The sequence below is a fragment of the Mesocricetus auratus genome, unplaced genomic scaffold (assembly GCF_017639785.1).
Source record: "Mesocricetus auratus isolate SY011 unplaced genomic scaffold, BCM_Maur_2.0 Super-Scaffold_100018, whole genome shotgun sequence".
NCBI classification, from domain to species: domain Eukaryota; kingdom Metazoa; phylum Chordata; class Mammalia; order Rodentia; family Cricetidae; genus Mesocricetus; species Mesocricetus auratus.
Window position 1 is genome coordinate 47,086,415 of NW_024429199.1, and position 15,531 is coordinate 47,101,945.

Below are 15,531 nucleotides of genomic sequence, written 5' to 3' on the forward strand. Positions count from 1 at the left end.
CACAGGAAGGGAGGATAAAGGGTAAAACAATGTAACAAGTTGAGAGTTTGTTCAGCTTACACGTTCTTATCACGACCACTGAGGGAACAGAGGGAAGGAATTCACACAGGAGCAGAGGCAGTAACCATGGAAGAGTGTTGCCTACTGGTTCACAATCATGGATGGCTTGGTTTGCTTTCTTGGACAACCCAGGAGTCCCTGTCAAGGTTCACCTGTTCAATCCGATGGAGGCAATTCCTCAGTAGACGGTCTGTCTTCCCAGGTGACTCTAGCTCGTGCCAAGTTGACAGATACTAGCTAGCCTCACTTTCAACCTTTGAAAAATGTCAAAGCATGTGACTACTCCCCCCCCACACCCCTTGCCATATCCTGTGACTGTTTCCTGCATAACACAGCACTAGCATGTTCCCATCACTTTTTGATGACTTAATAGGTTTCAAAAGAGCTAATTTTTGCACTCTTCAGAATGGCATTAATTGTCGAAAGCAGAGCTGCTTTGATGAATGTCAAGTCTTCAAAATCACCTAGAAATGTCCCAGGTGCTTAGTGACAATCAAAACAGAGCTAAACTAACGAAGAACAAATGCAATTTACCTTACAGCTAGGGATACCAACTTTAAACTCAGGTCTAGATGGATATTTGCAAGTGTAATGTGGTGCACGTGTTTTGTTTTGTGTGGGTTTTTGACACCAGGTCTCATGTTGCTGAGGCTGATCTTGAACTCTGGACCCTCTTACCTCCACTCCCCAAATGCTGGAATGACAGGTATAGTACATGCCTGGTGCTCACACATACTGTGCGTCTGTCCAACACGGCAGTTGTGGGACGGGGCGCCTACCAACAATCATCTAAGAACCATGTTTGCAATTTTGCTGTCCTCCTGTCTCATAAACCACTCATGTTTATGTTCATCTGTCTCCAGAGCACTGCCGGGCCCCTTAATGTGGGTGGGAAAGGATTTTAAAATTACTTCCCAGGCTCTGTGCTGTTATGGGGGGGGTCTTCTGGAAGCCCCCTTTTTTTCCTTTTTAATTCTGTAGCCAAATTTCTGCAGGTTTCCAGAAATGATGACAATTGTTGCAACACCCGTCTTCCAGTGGATGCTATTGATTAAACTTAATAACACGCGCGCAATCGCAAAGGCGCCCTATGAGTGAAGGTTTTCACCCAGCTGAAGTCAGAGCCAAGAAAGGGCAAACCTCTGCGCACATAATCCGAGAAGCTTGGTTAAACCGTAAGCGCCTAAACCCACAGGGCCCAAGGCGCCTTCCCTTCTGCAGACTGGCTCTTCCTTAGAAGCAGTGGTCAGCATCCTGTTCACTTAGTAAGAGAGGAATCATCCCAGAAGCCACAGTGCCATCTTTGCAGGAGGCAAAGCAAACGTCAGATAATCCATTTGCTGACTAAGGAAGCCAGGGTAATGGTGAGCTCGGCTAATCTTAACAGAAAACAATTTATTTCCAAGGGAGGTCTTGTCCAGTTCTTTTCAGGGGTGGGGGGGGGGAAGTTCTTTTGCACCTCCCGCTTTTCTCTTTCCTCCACACAGTGAGTCGCTGAGGAAGCTACTTGCCTCCCCAGAAGTTTCTATGGTCTCTCTTCGGCATCTGGACCACTCCAGGGAGTTACTAATCAACCCACCACACAACCACACTCTGCACTGAGGTACATTGCCTCTGATAATGTTTTCAGAGAAGAGAGACAATCATGAAGTATGTGTGTATGGAGAGAGAGAGAGAGAGAGAGAGAGAGAGAGAGAGAGAGAGAGAGAGAGAGAGAGAGAGAGAGGAGAGAGAGAGAGAGAGAGAGAGGGAGAGAGAGAGAGAGAGAGAGAGAGAGAGAGAGGGAGAGGGGGGGGAGAGAGAGAGAGAGAGAAAGAGAGAGATTAGAAGGGCAGCCTGCTGAAGATAAGATTAACAGTCCCCAATCCCTGCAATGACGGATGGGGTGCTCCAGAGCCTCACTGTTCAGGGCCCTCCTGTTTCTAGCCTCCTGGCTGGAGTTTGAGTCTCAACTCTGCAGTGAAATGTGTTATAGGATGGCGAGTGTGCCAGGGGCGTGATGTAAAACACTTTCTTCCTGGAATGACCGATCCATTCCCACGAGACTTTAAATCATGCTCACCGTCCCTTCTCCCTGTGCCCTTGATAATGTATCCTCTCTTCCTTCTGTCCATTAATATTTTTCTCTCCTGTTATTCATCATTGTAGTCCACGGCTGTTGTTTAACTTTCTGAGGCAATTTATGCCATCTGCATGAGTAACACGGCATAAAGGAGAGATGCAGGCTCTGCACCCTAGATTAAGGAAACCTTCTATACGATCTATGATTAATTGTAAGCCAAACTTCTCTGATAATGAATTGATACAGAATGTGCTTTGTCCTGTGTTGTGGAGACGTGTAACTCATCAATAGTTTCTCAGTACTTCGCTTTAATCAGCATTTTCTACTAAGTTGCTTTACTGTCTATGACATGCTTTCAAATTTTTCTTTGGCTAGATCGTAAAGACTCTTTCTTCAAGGAAAACGATTTAGGATTTTAATCTTAAATATTACATCTAAGTGGCAGTAAATACAAGCTAATAGAAATTTTCTAATTATTTCGGTCATCTCTAGGCAAGCCATTTGGTTTTGCAAATCAGACTGTGTCATTAATTAGGGAAAAACACGTCGATGTGAAATATGACACAGAGAGACAGATTTACAAAGCTTAAAGCCCAAACCTGAATTCTAATTTTAACGGAATGAGCATCTGAAGTTCCTTGCTTGCAAGTGTTAGTGCTTTTGGGGAATGAGAGGGACAGCACAGGCCACCTGCATGCCTCGGTGCCCATGCGAGCCGCAGTATGGACTCTGAGCTTGGGAAGACTGGGCACAGTTTGAAGTATTCACACACACACACACACACACACACACACACACACACACACACACACAAAAGCAGGGTGCAATGATAATGTACCCCAAGCCTGAGACCACATACATCCATTAACACCTCTCTCCACAGGCTGCTGGCATGCCTGAAGTCGGCTACCATCCTCTTATAAACACCTGAACAACCGAACCCCTTCACACTACAGCTGGGAGATAGGGAAGGCATGCACATGGCATTGGCCCATTGGTGCCACCATACTTGTTTCCAATGTCCATGGCTCTGTTTCTTGTGCCAGAGGGCGGCTCTGCACTGTTTGCCAATGAAAACGAGCTCCACCCTGTTTTTCCAAACTACCTGCAATGTCACTCCAGAGGACACTGGAGACAAGGTGACACTTGGGAGCTCTTCTCTGCCTGCCCACTTACTTGATGTCAGCCAGCTCACTAAGGGGCGGGTCCCCAAGTTCGAGGATTGACAGAGCTTGAGTAGATCCTCTGCAGACCAGGGTCTGTCCAAGCATGGGACAAACAGAAGTCTCTTGTGTTCGGAATGTTTAAAGAATGCAGTGAGTGCGAGCCAACAGAGCGCTAGTGCTGTGATATTTTGAGAACCCCTCCCTAATATTTTAGAATGCACCCTCAAGCTCGGGGCTATCTATTACTGTGCCCATGCTTGCTGCTAGAGGTCCTCACACATGAAACATTTTCTTAATGGGGACTTTCTTGATCGTAAAACTTGGTAAGGTTCTGACTCTGAATTGGTGAAATTTAAATAAAAAGATCAGTATAGCTGGGTTGAAAGGGAGCAGGACTTACAGGAAGGCTCACGCTGATGAATATTCACTACACTCCTGACAAGGCTCTGGCAACAGACGCACTCATTAGCCACTCCAATTGCTGCATGGAGAAGTCTTTAAGGGCCTTATTTTCTCCTGAATTTCAAGTATAAAGGCCTAAACCCAGAACTATGGTGATTTAAAAAACATTTTTGTACATAGGTAAAGTGGAGAGTCTTTCCCCAATTTTAAGTGTTAATCATTTCTACACTTAGCAAAGGTTATAAACGAGTATGTAACTGCATAGAACTCAACTCGAGGCTCCAGCAGAGCAGAAAGCTACAAACCAGAGCAGGGGCAGGCATTACAGAAGGGGTGGGCCCTCTGTAGAGGAGGCAGCAGAGGGGAGGAGCAGTGAGGATTTGTGGCTTGAATAGTATTGATTTTCCCCTTTCATTCTTATGCACTTTCAAGTTTTAGAAATTAATGCTTTTAATTTTCTTTTTACATTTAAACTTTTAATGGTCATATAAAATGGTGCAGATTGCAAATACAATATGGAGACAGCTTAATGGGAGCATTTTAAAGCATTTTCTTTTTTTTTCAAAATAAAATGCTATGAAACTGGGAGAGACTAAAATGTTGCTGTTGACAGCAAGTTGAGCTTTCGAGGCTCTTAATGCTGGAAGATCTGTCAAACGGGGCAGAAGCGGCCTCCCGCAAGCTGCACATTGATCTATGCCAGGACAACCACCTAGGCTACTAAACTGTATTTTAATTAATATCTAGTTTTAGAATTATGGTACAAATAGCTACATGCTTATCTGATGAAGGATGTCCTTCTGTATATATGTTTCTCTTTTTGGTTGATGAATAAAACACTGTTTGGCCTATAAAGGCAGGATGATAGGTAGGACTAGGAGACAAGGAGAATTCTGGGAAAGGTAGACAGACCACAGGGTACACCACATAGACCACAAAAGAGTAACAGACCCAGGCATTCTCTGGTAAGTTAAGACAACTTGGAAATACATAGACTAATAGAAACGGATTAATAATTAAGAGAGAGGCAGCCAGTAAGAAGCCCTAGCCACTGGCCAACAGTTTATAAAAATATATAGTGTCTGTTTGCTTATTTGGGGCACAAGAACAGTAGAACCTGGTTGGGACAAGAAATGCCAGCAACAGACTCCCCTTAACAGAAATCTTCCGTGCTTTGTAATTTTTTGAAATCAATGCAAATCTCACAGCCCCTTGTCAAGCATTTGGCACCGTGGGATCCCATCTCCAGCACATCTTCCCCCACTGACTTGTGCTCATTCCCTCTGTACTGTAGGATGTCTGGACAAATGCATGTAATAGTTACCCACTCTCTAAAGCCAGCCATGGAGACCTAGATATCGACCCCAGGGGTACGACTCAGTCACGGCAATGTGTTGACAGAGGCCCACGTAGGTTCCTTTAATGAAATATTTGCTTTGAGAAATTAAAAAAAGCCCAAACCACATTTGTTCTCATACATAGGATCCACTGTTGGCGTTTCATGTGACATGTTGAAGGCTGACTGCGCTCCACGGCTGGCAAAGCATATTCGGCTGCAGAGAAGGCCTTTCCATGGTATAGTGCTCTCAGGGACTTTATGTGCAGCATGCATTTTATCTTCTTGTGAACTAACAAGCCACTAGACAAATGCCTGGCCTCGCAGCAGCACAGATCAAGGCTGCATCCTGGGTGTCTAGATCTTCACTTACGTCTTCTGGGGTGAAGTCAGGATGCCCTCGTGGAACCTCTGGATCATCTGGAATTCACTCTTCCGCTGAGGCATGGAGATCTCAGCTTCTCATTGGCTAGCTGTCTGAGAGTTCTAGTCCTTGGGAAGCACCTGTCCCCATACATAGCCCACAGCATGTTCACATGCTCTCTCCTGAGGGACTGCTAGGAGCTTCTGCTCGGAGGTAGTCTTCCCTGCACGGGCTCTGGGGACTGTGTTAGCCATACCCAGGTAATGTCCAGATTGTAAAACTGCTTGATTCAGCCTTAGGTCTCATCTATTAGAGCTCCCTCTAGAAGCTCCTATCTCAATGTCCGATTGGATAACTTGGGGACAGGAACATTGGGAGCACTAGACTATAGTTTCAAGGATAGCTTTTGGGCTTCACCGATCTCTGCCTCTTCTGGACAGTACACATGACATGTGGCCATCTTTGTCCCAGGCCCCACAATTTGAGCATCTTATACATCTACTTTGCAATTTCTCTAAGTCCCCTTTCCTTATTCCCCAGTGCTACTCTTCTATCTCTTCTTAAATTATATATTTTTCTAAGCAACCAGTATAACACCGGGAGTCCTTTGCATCAGGAATCCTGTTTTTCCCAGGACACTCTTGGGTCTTTGTGATGTTTCAATACTTCACTTGGAAGATAATCTGAGAACATGTGTTGGGTGTCCATAAAGATGAGTAAAATACTGCCAAATAAGTGGTGTTGTCCACAACTGTGATTTAGTTTGAGGGAGATGAAGACACTCCCTGAATATATTCAACAAGTATTTGGGCTACCCATGGTGGATACCGGAACCCATCACATCAACAGAAAATTAGCATCATCTTCAGGTTTCTAAATAGTTTCCTCTAGTACTCTGCCATAAACTTGAGGACACTCTGGTGCTGTGAGACACGCAAAGATAATCCACATCCACCGCACTGAAGCTTGATGGGAAACAGGTCAAAATAGGGCAAAAATCATGACGGAAATATGGACCAGCTTTTGTTCAATTGCAGACGCTAGCTGTCAATCTGCAGTTAATTTGTTAAATATATATATATTGAACTTGACTATGTTGGCTTCAGAGAGCTAGAAATCTTACTTTGATTGTCACCCTGCTCATTGATTCAGTTTTCTCATCTAAAAAATAATTGCTAATGATCCTACACGCACAGGGGTGTTCTGAGCATGAATTGGAGGATGTCAGTGTCAGAGACATGCAGTAATTGTGAAACAGCGCTTGTCATATCTGATCTGTCACAGCTTCTCTCTGAAACCCATTTTACCCAGGAAAAGGGTATGAGGTTTCATAAATAGTACAATCTGTATTAATGAAGATCCCGCGGGAACAGGAAATCAATACATGACATGCTTTCTTCATTAGGATATGACGCTTCTATTTGTGGTATTTCATGGTGGACTGTTAGTTCTGGGCTTGTCAGAGTTGCTGGGCAGGCCCTGTGGGATTGTTAACGTTTAAGACTCTGTGTTAACTGGTGGAGGGAAGCCTGCCAGTAGGATCTGAGCATGTGTCAGGAAGTCTCTCAGATGATTAGGTCACTTCCTTGCTTTGTTTTGTAACACTTGAGGCTTTCAGTGTGATGGCTGAGAGGAAGATGCCTACTCCACTCATTGCTCCTACTCCAACAACGCCTCAAAAAAACCTAAAATACTCAAGTAAGTTATTACAGTCAGAGCATCACCAGGGCCCTCTCCATGCTTTTTGGAGGCCTCCAATAATCCTCAGAAAGGCAACCTTCTCCCTAAAACAGTTCCCTCTGCATATTCTGCCACCGCTAACGTCCTTAAGCATGTGCTCACCCAGCTGTCTTATCAGTCGGGTTGATTTCTCTTTTTACCTCATCTGCAAGGCTAAACACGAAACTTGCATATTTCATTTTTCTAAGCACTTCTCAAGTCCAGTTCATCTTCTAAGTCTGACCATCACTGTCTTGAGCCAGGGTCTCATTAATCCCCATGGTTACCAAGAGGATTGCTTTATTGATTGGCACGCCTTGAGTTTGACCCCTAGATTCCACCTCCACTTGTTTCTAGTGAGTGCTATTGAAGGGATTCTTCTGAAATACAAGTGTGACTACAACACTCCACTGATTGGCCGCTTCAACAGCCTCAGCGGATGCCCTGACATTTAAAAACAGATATGTCTGTGCATTGAACATATGGATGTAGATGGGATGCATTTCAACTGTGTGGATGTCCAAGGCTCAGTTTACTCATGGAAATACAAAGCTTCAGAGAAAACTCAAGGGTGGAAAGCTAGGATTGTTATTACTCCTTCATGGGGGGAAATCATAGACACTGTGGTGAAGCTGAAGGCCAAAGAAGCTACAAGTTTCTCAGTTAAGAACAACTACTAGGCTGCAAAGCATTCATTGCTTGATTCTGAGGAGACACAGTATAAACTGTTAAGTTTAGTTTTATATTCTTAGGCAAATCACATATGTATCAACTCATTTGACTGTTCTCTTACAAGCTATTGCATATTGTAAAATATCTACTGAGCTGTCTAGGAGCTCATGATGAGGAATTGATAGAATCTAGACTTGTTTTCTGATGGGAGGAAGTGATATAATATTGTGGGCTGACAGTGTTTTAGTGAGCACCATAGATGTTGACTTCTCTACCAGCTGACCATTCAGAGGATCAACACCATTCGTGGTAACATGACATGGCTCTCCTGAACTTACTCTGAGGGCAAAATGTACACAACAAAACATAAAACATTTGTTGCGTGTTTGTAGTGAAAGTTTGGACAAGAGACTTTGGGGCCTAGGAAGGGAACAGTACAGAAGAGAGAGCTGCAATCTGTGCATTTGAAGAGTTGATAATGCCCTTCTTATCTTATGTTTATTATTCATTCAACAAACTTTCTGAGCACCTATAGTGAAACTTAAATATAAAGGAGTATACATCAACATACTCTTGAGGCATTTAGATGTTACCATGTAGAAGAGAATAAAATGCCAGATGATAATAATTGCTCAATAATTATAAGCAGTAAAATAAAAATTGCCATGGAAATAGTACAAGGGCTGAGGAGAGTGCGTCCAGTTTTACCAGTTCACCAAGGGTCTCTCTAAAAACAAAGCCTTTCAGTGAGTGTCCTGTATAAATTTTCCATTGCTGACCTAACGAGTGATCAGACCTATTTTGCTCTGCAACAATATATATTGGTTATCTGAATGGTGTGGAAGTGAGAACTTCCAAATGAGTTTCATTAGGCTAACAATTCAGTGTCCCATGAGATAAATTATGCCTTTCACCTTGCCCAGCTTCCAGGGGTGACCTGCATTCCCTGCTTTATACCCCTTCCTTCCTCTTTATGCAGAATTTCTCAAAGTTGAATTCACAGAAGTAAATGATAGGTTGGTTGGTGGCTACCTGTGGGCGAAGAGGTGAGGGCACTAGGAACTGGAGGTTCTCGTAGACAGAAGTGCTCTGAGCTTAAGGTACAGCCAGCAGTAGCTACAGTTAATAACACCATTGTATACTTCAAAATAACCAAGAAAGTACATTTCGAAAGTCTCCCTGAAAATTATAGGTTATCAAGATGATGGATATGTTAATTAGTTTGATTTAATCATTCCATATTGCACACATATATCAAAACACCATGACATCCTATAATGTATGTAATTTATGATGTGTCAGAAATAATATAGGCATCTCTGCATCCAAAGGAGATTGGTTCCAGGAGCCCCTCTGGGTACCTACATCTGTAGGTGCCAAGGCTTGGCTAAGAAATGGAAGACCATTTGTGTATACCATTGCAATCTCAGGTGGCGCAATCTCACATAAGTGCTGTGGAACGGCTGTCATACTGAGGGTACGGACACAGAAGGCTCTGTGTGTTTGTCCGTTCAGTCATGGTATTCTTACACCCCATTTGATTTGCGGGTGGTTGCATCCCTGGATGTGAAACCCACAGATGTAGAGGGGCCAGTCATTTGAGGCGTTAACTCTAAAGGGAATAGTAAGAAGGAGAATGGTTTGTAGGTGGCAATAGGAGTCAAGTGAGGCTTAGATTGCGTTTTCTTTTAAACTGTGAGAGGATGCGCACCGGAAGTGTACAGTGAACTGGGATGGGGGCAGTTGATCATGCAAGAAGGGCTGTCAAGGGAGCAGAAATGATGGCCTTGAATGGGCAAGGGGACTTGAAACTTAGGGTACAAGGAGGATTCCTGCCACCTCCAGAAGTACAGGGAGACCTCTGTGAGAAGAAGCTGGGTAAGCGGACAAAACTGAGGGCATCTGGGTCTTGGGAATTAGTAGAAGACCTTTTTTTGTTGTTGTTTTTTACCCAGACCCCCAACTCATACAACGGGCAATAGGAAGCAAGACCACTAGCTGAGAACGAGGAATTTGATGATGTTGAGTTTGAGAAGGTGTGAGGTGCTCATCTGGGAGGATGGGGAACCAATGAGCCAATGCTCTCAGAAATGGAGTGCGAGCAGTTGTATTAAAGGTCTAGTTTAGTCATTGTTTATCGCCTTAAGGTGGAGACAGTGAATCCAGTTTGTACCACTCTTCAGGTAGGTCATCTCCTGGCACTAGTAGCTAAGGCCACTGATACGTTTTTACTCTGCTCTGTCTGTATTAAGAACATGGACATTTTCAGGTTCTCTATTGTCACACTATTTGGATGACATGGGACATAAAGACAATGTTATGGCTATTCAAAAACAGAAAAGCTGGTTCCAAGACAGCCTGACACATCTTCAGTAAACACTTGCTAGTCTTTAGACCTCGGCCTCGCAGGAGTCACAGGGTTGAGGGCCCTCGCCAAAGACGATGGGTTGATGACAGGAGGAAGGGCCCTGCACAAGAAAAGAATCCCTTGTCTGGAACTTTACAATCCACTGATTGCAAATATGCAACATACCATGTTGATTTACCAATAAGGAGGCATATAAACAATCACACTAAGAGACTACCTAAGATCACGTCAAGACAAGGTGGTGCTAAGTTATGAATTCATCACAAAAACAGAGGGGATTGTTGAGAGTTTTGAAAGCAGTGGAAGGCAAAATGTGTTTTCTCTTATCTATAACCTAGCTCCACTGGCATTAGTATTAAAACAGTAAAACACTGGTGCAAATCTTACATTACCTCTCAAATAATGATCTACTTATTTCAATGGCATAATACATCTGGGAGATGGCTCATTGGGCAAAGAACTTGTCGGATGAGGACTCAGGCTCATACCGCCACAGCCTCATGTAAAAGCCACATGTGGCAGCAGGTGTCTATAGTCCCAGAATTCCTACAGTTCAACTGAGAACTGAGACTCCCTGGCTCATGGTTCTGCTGGTTCAAACATACAACATGCAGCGTGAACAACACAGAGATCCCATCATGTAATTGTCACATGGCTACTACGGCCCTTGTTCACCTGCCTGTGCAAAATAAGTGATAAAATAAAACACATAATGTGTCTTTAAAACAAGTAGCATGTTTTTTTCGTAATAAATATTCACTTCCAGGGCTGGAGAGGTGACACACCATGTAACAGCACTTGTTCTCACAGAGGACTCGGGGTTGATTCTAAGTACCCACATGGTGACTCTCAGCCATCCTTCCATAACTCCAGGGGAACTGACGCCTTCTTCTTACTTCCTGGGACAGCAGGCATAAATACGCATACAGACAGGCATGCACAAGTAAAAAAATATTAAGGAAACATTCATTGTCTCAAAAAGGTTGTTCTTAGGTATACGTCATTTTGGTAAAATCACTCCACCAGGCATTCATGGGAAATGTACTCTACTTTATGCTAAAGATGGAGTGACTCCATATAAATCCTAGGCCAGTTTCTCCATGTTGAGCCTGCTCTACCCACAGAGGAGTGTGTGTCAGACGCCTCGTGCTCAGTATCCTGTGCATCCTCCTTCAGACAGCTCAATGTCATGGCTTCACACATGCCTGCTACCAGAAATCATCCTTTCTGAGAGTCTAAGTAAAATTCAAAAGTAGCGGAACCCCCACCCCACTTTCTACAAATACCGATCAAACCAAACGTAAGTAAGAATCAGGTAGAGTGAATTCACACACACACGTTTGACTATAATACAACAGAAAGAACTAGCCTTACATTTTAAGATGTGAAATTTGATTATATCTTGTTGTATTAGAGCAGACAGATCTAGCTGCCCACAGCACCACATCTATTTAAATTCAAATTTAAATCCCTAAAACACTTTCGTGACACGTTCAAGATTCTCTATAACGTTCCACTCGATTTGTACCTCTGTGCGCCATGTCCAACATATCAGTGTTTCACATACAGAGCAAACTCAGACTACCCGGGTCAAGTGGAGGACAGAGCCATAGCAAGAGGTGGGGACATTCATTGCTCTCTGTATAACTTGAGTGACCATGTCTCAGCCAGAAGTCACTGCCTTGTGTTATATGATCTGATGATCCCTGGAAAGGTGGGTTTTCCTGGTATAGCCCAGGTGATACCCAGGATGTGCCCTCGGCATGGAGATCATTACAGAGAGCCCTGTACAGGGAAGGGACAAGCCGGTGATGGAGGGCCATGCATCATACATTCACATCAGGGAGGTTTTACTCTCTCTCTCTCTCTCTCTCTCTCTCTCTCTCTCTCTCCTCTCTCTCTCTCTCTCTCTCATGCCACAGATTCATCACCAAGAGAAGCACCCTCCTGGGTGATGAAATTTACACCAGGATTTTCCACAGCTCCCATAGACACAAGGATCTTGTCACAGAAGTCTGGAGCAAGGGAGGCTGTCTGACAATGGTGGGTGGCAGAGCTGGGCTCTCACAGTGCTTGGGCATGCAGAAATTGTTTGCCCGAGGAGCTCTGGAATAAATTCAAAATACTACCTGCCTGGCAATTTCAATTTCTTTAACAACCAAGTCCTTAAAGAGAAGCAGGCCTGGACTGGGGAAGAGAAGGAAGGAAAATTTCAGATGCAGATGACACCCAGCTGCGGCAGTCTGGGGACAGCCCATTAAGATGAATGCACCCTCGCTCAGGGGGATTTATTGAGGGTCATTTCTGGCTGTTCTCTGGTCTGGGAGAACTCTCCATGCCGACCCTGGGAGTGATGATACAGTCTGGTTGTCAGTAAAGGGTGTCTAGTGTTTCCTTTCCGGAATTCACATCATTAAGCCTAGTTTTATTGTTCTCACAAAACTGCAGCTGTTGGGTCAGGATACCCAGAAGATGCTTAGAGTCGGGGATAATCAGCCAAGTTATGAATCCTGGGATGCTCCATAGCTAGGATGCAGGAAGCTAACAAGCTAACACACAGCCCAGGAAGAGTAGCCATGCCTTCTGCAGGCCAGAGCACGGCCTGCCTCAAAGTCTTATCTCCCAGGCCACCCAGAGGGCTGGCTTTTGGGTCACTGTACAGAAGCAGCTTTCAGATAAGGTTCAGAACCCGAAAGCATGATGGGGGCAAGGCAAAGCAGGGCGGGGCCCAGAAAACTAATTTCCTTTGAGCTGAGGCCGCATGGGGGAAACCAACCAAGGAGCGGGCGTTCAGAAGTCTTAAGTACGTCAGCGTGTACTCAGCCAAAAACACCCGTCTCCTAGAGGAAAATGGAGCTCTACCCAAATTGCACCAAGAACAAGATCAGGCAAGAAAGGCAGACAGAGGACCTGGCTTGATGTTGAAGTAGTTGGTAATAAACCATATAGCTCAACAAAATACGCAGTACGTATCACTGACTGGGATAAACGCTGAAGGACGCAGGACAAACGCACACTGAGCGACAGTAGCTGCAGTTGGCTACCCACCCGGTGGCTCTCTCTGTCCGTCGGGTTAGATTGGAGACTTTTCAGTAAAGGAAACGACTCGGACCCTTGATAGTCAGATATGTTCCGACCTGAGCCTGTGGTGACCACTGGCACACCGCAGGATGCTGGGAAATCTAAGAGACCCCTCCCCATCCTTAAGAAAAGGCGCCGCACCTGGGAGGCATTTAGGAGGTAGAATCATTGGGCCAAACGGCATAGTGATGGAGAGAGAGAGAGACAGAGAGCAGAGACAGAGACAGAGACAGAGACAGAGAGACAGAGACAGAGAGAGAGGGGTCAAGGCTAACACTGGGCCTTGCTGTCTGCCGTGCACAGTACTGTAGGAGTCAGAGCCTGCCCGCTATGAGTGAAGCCTCCAGTGAGGAAGAACAGATTTGAGAGAGACCACTACACAGGATGCCGTTCGGATTTGCAACAGCTTAGCTTTAAAGTGCCTCTGGGACCTCTGTATGTGGTAGCAGGCATTCGTGAACCCATCACTGAGGGCACAGAGGCAGGGGGATTGCTGCAAGTGTAAGATCAGATCGGGTTACACAGGAGAACCCTGACTCAAGATTTAAAAAAAAAAAGATTAAATGAAGCAAAGTGTGACTGAGCTGCGAAATGGATATGCTTGGTAAGAAGTTGAATTATATGGTACAGTGGGCCATTAGAAAACAAGACGGAAGAGAAAGCGTGGAATGAGAAATCAAAAGGCATTTCCTCTGTGGATCAGCACTGTTCTGGCTGGGTAGATCTGCCTCCACTCCCCCACTCCGCTGGGGAGTCGTGCTTGCCGCTCCTGGTACCCTAGGGAAGGATGGCTCCCTGGTGATGGTTTTCCACACATCCTTCCCACAGATTGGATCGGTGTCTACCTCATTTCTCACAAACACAGATTGTCCTCGGTGCCTGACGCTGCCTCACTCTCCTCCCCATGGCCCTGTTTCTCTGCTCTGAAACCTGAAGATCAGAGTAATTACTTACTGGGATTGCTGTGGGCATCAACCGAGACCATTCATCCGGGGGCTTCCGATAATGCCTACAACACAAAGAAGGCTAATTTGGTGGGTTTTTAAAAAACAAAAAGAGAACAGGTCAAGCTACACTGCACAATCCAAGGTCACGTGCTTTACAGGAGGTCAACACAGACCTCACTGTCAAATACAACAGGAGGGATACTCAGGATTGACCCTGCTATCAATGTTACTGCCATGGAGTCGTCACAATTAATTTATCTTTTTGTAAGAAGAGCACTTTTCAAATTTATAAATTTAGTCTAGATGTTGAAATGAATGTTGAAAGGACAGTTTTTTATGCTGGTGAGTGCAACCCCTGTAAAAGGGTCATTCATCCTTCAGGGGTACAACCCACAGAATGAGAACCACTGTCATGGACATAAACTGTGCTGGTTTTACAATTCATAAGGTCCTCTATTCCAATTCTTCGTGAGTATAAGAATTAAAAATTTATCAATTTTAGTTTCATCAAGTCTCCTTTTATCTATTTTCTAATGTTTAGACAGCAAAACTCATTCTCACTCCATTCGTTTATTGATTTGCCCTTTTGTATTTAATCTTTTAATTTAGGTTTATTTTATTTTATTTTGTAGACAGAGTCTCACTGTGTGACTCTGACTGCCCTAGAAATCACTATGCAGATGAGACTGATCGTGAATTAGCAGGGATTCCCTTTGCTTCTGCCTCCCGAGTGCTGGGATTAAAGACTTGTAGTGCTTTATCTTTTACATAAAATGCTCAGCAGATTTTGGTTTTGTCCTTCATCACAGACATCATCAGCTGCCCCTGTCCCAAAGATCACATCCTTCTCCACACATGTTGAGGAGTCTCTTTTCCAATGGAAAAACAAAGGAAAAGAAAGAAGAGAAAGGGATGGGGTGGGGATGGGGGGAGGGAAAGGACCAGGAAGCCTAAATATGCATCGTGCTCTTGGGCAGTGGGAAATGAAGGCTTGAAGGCTGCTTCATTGAAAAGAGCAGGCCAGGACCACAGATGGGGGAGATTCAACGATAATCCAAACTGACTGTGGTGTGTGCCTTACTCCTTGGAATATGGAGACTGTGGAAGGGGAATACGAACTACCCTACTACAGTTGTGTGTCTTCCACCTGTAACAGCCTCACGAGTGAGCAGCCATCAAGAATCCCTCTATGCTTGGCACTCAACACCTATCGGGGGAGGGTTTAATATGACCTTTATTGAGCTTAGCACCAAATTGGAATAATGTCCGTATATCACCAAATGTTTGTTATTAGAACTTCTGCATGGCACTTGAAACCCAGTCAACTCAATCAAAACTCCACTGTGTCAGAACC